At 34.8% G+C, this 5,159-nt stretch overlaps 1 pseudogene; it reads right to left on the bottom strand.

Annotated features, from left to right (window-relative positions):
• Positions 1-257: 257 nt before the first annotated feature.
• Positions 258-825, bottom strand: LOC112619124 (annotated as a pseudogene).
• Between the last annotated feature and the right edge of the window lie 4,334 nt (positions 826-5,159).

The following is a 5,159-nucleotide window of genomic DNA, read 5'->3' as shown; positions in this document are numbered from 1 at the left end:
TTACTGTGCTGCAGAGTTCTTGTAAAGCTACAAAATAAAAGCCACCATTCATCCACTTCTTACCCTGGGCCAGACTTCAAACTCCCTGATTTAGGAATGTTAGCTCATCAATCATCGCAACAGTCCTGTAAGATAAAAATCCATTTTCCAGATGGAAAAACCGAGGCTTCCAAAGGTTCGGCAATTTGCTGTTAGACCTTTAATCTACACTTACCTGATTCCGAAGCCCCTTCTTTTTTTTTTTCTTTTTTCCTCCTTTTAATTACATTTATTTTAATGCTGAATTTACTCCCGTGCCATAAGTTTTTGTTTCTTCAGTTTCTTCTGGGATATCTTTTTCTTCTGGGCAACCTCCTCTTCTGGTTTTGGAACAATCTGTTCCTATTTCAGTGTGGCAGGAGAGCTCAGGTATGGGTTAATCCCACCATGAGCTCTGTAGGTCCGTCGGCGCATCTTAGGTGCTTTGTTCACTTGGATATGCTCGATGACCAGAGAATCTACATCTAAACCCTTCAGTTCAGCATTACTCTCTGCATTTTTAAGCATGTGTAGCAAAAATTCAGCACTCTTTTTGGGCCACCGACATCGTGTCCAGCCCCACTGCTTGGCCTGGGCACACCTGCCAACTCCACCATTGTAACGTCGGAATGGTACGCACTGTTTCTGTAAAGTGACATCTTTCAGATACTTCGTGGCTTTTCGAATATGCATACCCTTGATGGCCTGGGCAGTTTTCTGAGTGTTCTTAAAGTGAACACGAAGATTGGAACCTCTTGATTTGCATGATTTCGTGGGGTTGTCCGGGTCAAGTGAATAGCGAACCATTTTTACAGATTACCTCAGGCCGCTTAGGGAAAGAGGAAGAGCCCGAAGCCCTTTCTTTTAACTAGGTGCTAAACTGTGGGAAAGGATTAGCAACTATAACTCATATGTAAGCACATGAAAGGAAATATTAATAAGAACCCCGTCTTCCCTGCAGCATGCCTTGCTTATGTGAATCAGGCACTGAGCTTCTTGTCACTGTTATTTTCACTGCAAAAGAAAAAACAAGACTACTGTTTAAAAAAAATAAAATAAACAATACAAAAGTATGAAGAGTAAAAACTTCATTGAATGCATAGAAGCAGAGAGTAGAATGGTGGTTTCTAGGGGCAGGGAAGGAGGAGAGAAGGGAGAGGGGTACATGCTGGTCAAAGGATACCAATTTTCAGTTAGGATGATAAGCTTTGAGGATCTATTATATAATATGGTGACTATAGTTAATAATAATGTAGACTTGAAAATTTCTCAGAGAATAGACTTTAAATGTTCTCATTACAAAAAAATAAGTATGTGAGGTGATGAACATGTTACTTAGTTTTATTTCACAGTGTATACTACATATAGCAAAGCCTGTTGTTGTACATTGTAAATATATAAGATTTTAGTTTGTCAATTATACCTTAATTTAGGAGAAACAGAAAAGTAAAAACTCTCTCTCACACACACACATATACACGCACACACAGCAACCTGCCAATCTCAATTTTGCTCTTCCACATTCTACACATATACATATATAGAGAGGCTTTCACAAATAGAATTACACTACATATATTATTCTGATATTTGCCTGTTTTTCACTAATCAGTGACCCTCTTTCCATTTATAGATCTATCTCATTCTTATTAATGACTGCATAGTATGATGTGTCATATTTATCATCCTAATATTGAGGAACTCTTAGGTTTCCAATTCTGTTATCAGATGAAATGTTACAATGAGCACCATTATACATATACAGTCATGCACTGCACATTTCAGTGAACAGACTACATATGCAATTATAATACTGTATGTTTACCATGCCTTTTCCATGTTTAGATACACAAATACTTACTATTGTGTTAGAAATGCCTACAATCCTCAGTACAGTAATACGCTGTACCAGTTTGTAGCCTAGGAGAAATAGTCATATATAGCACATATGGCCTAGATATGTGGCAGGCTATATATCTGGGTTTGTGTACATGTATTCTGTGATGTTTGCATGATGCCAAATCACCTAGCAATGCATTTCTCAGAATGTATCTGCATCCTTAACTCTATCTTTGGGTTCACATGCAAAATATTTCTATAGAATTGTTTTTAGAAATGAATTACTGGGCCAGGTAGTTTGTACATTTTTAACTTTGATGGGTACTGCATGTTCTCACTTATGAATGGAAGTTAAATGAGAACTTATGAGCACAAAGAAGGAAAACACAGACACCGGAGTCTACCTGAGCGGGGAGAATGGTTAAGTAACATGTAAAACATACCCCCATGACAAGTGTTTACCTATGTAACAAACCTTCACATGTACCCCCAAACCTAAAACAAAGGTTAAAAAGTTAAATAAATAAATAAATAAATAAATACTAGTATTAGAAACATTTTTTTGATGGGTATCATATCAATCTACATTTCACCACCATGTATGCGTAACCTTTTCTCCACATCTTCATGGATACTAGACATGAGCAGGCTTTTACATTTCTGCTAGTTTGATGGACAGAAAATGGTAACTTGCTCTTATGTGCATTTCCCTGAGTGCTAGTGAGATTATGCATTTATGTTTACTGCCTAGTTTGATTTCACCTTCCAAGAATGAATTGCCTCTCCATATCCTTTGCTCAATTTTCTATTGAAATTTTTTTTCTTTTTATTGTTGGATTTGTGGGAGAACTTACATATTGTGGCTACTACTCCTTTGAATATTGTATGAATTGCAGATATGTTCTTCCAGCCTCTGTTTTGTGTTTTAACTTTTTAGAAATGGATCTTTAAAGATTTTTATTTATATGTAAACTTGTCAATTCTTTCATTTATGACTTGGCAGTTTTATGTTTTGCTTAGAAATGTCTTCCCTAGTTATAGATCACAAAAAAAAAATTATCTTGTATTTTATTCATGATTTTTCTGGTGTTGTTAGCACGGTTTTTTGTTTGTTTATTTGTTACATTAAATCATTAATCCTTCTGTACTTTTTTGTAAACAGTAAAGATGTAATTGCATTTTTTCCCCAAATGGGCAATCAATAGTACTACACTGATTTAAAATGTGTTTTTATCATAACTACATTCTGATGTGTACACTGAACTTGTTGTAGACTTTGTATGCTGCTCCATTGATTGTTTTGTTTGTTCCTGCATGAATACCCCTTTGCATTTTAGCGTATCTTCACTAGCACATCTTCATAATATTCTTCGCTCCTGGTAAGGCAAATCTCCAAACATGTTCTCTTCCTAAAATTTCTTAGCTATTTTAAGTAATAATGCCAAGGTGCCCATATATATCCTACATGCCCATTTAGTTTTGGAGCTTTGCCAAATTCATTTTTTAAATTGTGCTGCTTCTGATGAGAACATCACTAATGCATATCATGCCAAAAATGAAAAAAGAAAAAAAAAAAAGCACACCACTCTTTTTGAGGCTACCTAAAGTAGCAAATTCAAGCATTACACCATTATGGTAAAGTCATTTATATCCCTGATTGAGTAATCCAGAGAACTCCAGTCCTCTACATCTTTCCCCCTTTTCCCAATCATATGATAAGAGATAGATGTTTCCCAAATCTTGTTCCTTTGGAGAGGAAGAAAACTGATTAAAAATCCTGATTTTTCATACATGATAATATAACACACTGGCCATATAATTTGGAGCATTATTTAAAAATAATGATATATAATAGACATATTTAAGTAATTAGAGCCAGAGTAGTCCAGTGATTTAAATTATGGGCTTTAGAATCAGACAATTGAATTCAAATCCTAAATAGTGGTAAGTTATTTAACTTCTCTAGAGACTCGATTTCCTCATCTACCTAAGGTTTACATTTCTTACTTTATGATTTGTATGGATTAAAAACATTATGTACAAATCATTTACATATTGCATCACTTAGGAGGTACCTAATAAATTGTGATTATTATTGCTAATAGGTTTTTCTGTTGTATATCTTGCATGCATATAGCAGTTTTTTCAAAGTGCTTTCATAGATCTTTTCTCTTCATGTTCCTTTTACAGGTGAAATATGGGCAGAGGGACACTAAAAGGGAGGGCTGCTGGCAATCATTCATTGCTATTGAAGGAAGCAAGGGTGAGCTTGAGAAAACACTGTACACTGAGGAATCTCAAGGACTCAGCTTCCTTCTGCACCCCTAGTCAAGATCTGAGAGGCAGAGCTTCTTTGAGAGCATTTGAGTGCTAGAAATTTATGAGGTTTTTATAAGATTACCCACTTAAAATAGATCATATTTAATCCCATTTAGGATCTGGTTTAGATGAGCTTTTCTATACAACCATTGTGAATGAAAAGTACTATCAAAATTCTATCTTCCCCCTTACATTTGCACAAAATCAGCGGGAAATAAAGATGCATTTACATTTTGCATCATTTATTTGATCTTCATTTTAGTCCAATAAGTTATATATTAAAAAATCTTCAGTGTGTCTAACTTGCTTACCTGCTAAATTAGCCAATTGTTTGCAATAGGCAACCTTTTTGTAGGTGCCACTTAGGAGTAAGCTTAAACGGCCAACTGATGCTTTCAGTTCAAGCAGTGAACAATTGTATTTTTTTCTACATTGTAAAAAAAATTCATTTCCTATCTACTTGCTAAGAATGACTTGCCTAGATATTTTGTTTGTACCTCTAAAGCATTCATCAATGTGCTCTGGTATATATGCAAGTTAGCATAGAATAACAAAGGCAATAAAAAAAAAAACAACCTTGATTTGCTCATAATTAGGTTATTCTGGGACCAAGTCAGAGAATATGCCTTTTGGGGAGTGAGGTGCAAAAAACATGCTATGTGCCTTAATTATTGTGTATTTAAAAGTAGAGTATTACTTTCTGGGACTTAATGTCCAGTAAAGATCCTTGTCTTTTGAGTCATAAGATTATATGAAAACTGACATCAGATGGAAAAGGCAGAGCAAATAATACGTATTTTAGAAGTTTGCAATATAGTATTGGAATTGCATTTGAATCTATAGATCATCTGCGATCATTTGTTTTGTGGATGACAATGTAATAAAAATACAATTTAAGGCCAATTCTTAAGTGGACAAAGCAATAACCATATTTCAATAAAAAATGGACACTTTTTAAAAAATTAATAAAAAGGTCACTTGGT

The sequence above is a fragment of the Theropithecus gelada genome, chromosome 2 (assembly GCF_003255815.1).
Source record: "Theropithecus gelada isolate Dixy chromosome 2, Tgel_1.0, whole genome shotgun sequence".
NCBI classification, from domain to species: domain Eukaryota; kingdom Metazoa; phylum Chordata; class Mammalia; order Primates; family Cercopithecidae; genus Theropithecus; species Theropithecus gelada.
Note: the sequence above shows the minus strand (reverse complement) of the source record. Positions and strands in the feature narration are given on the sequence as shown.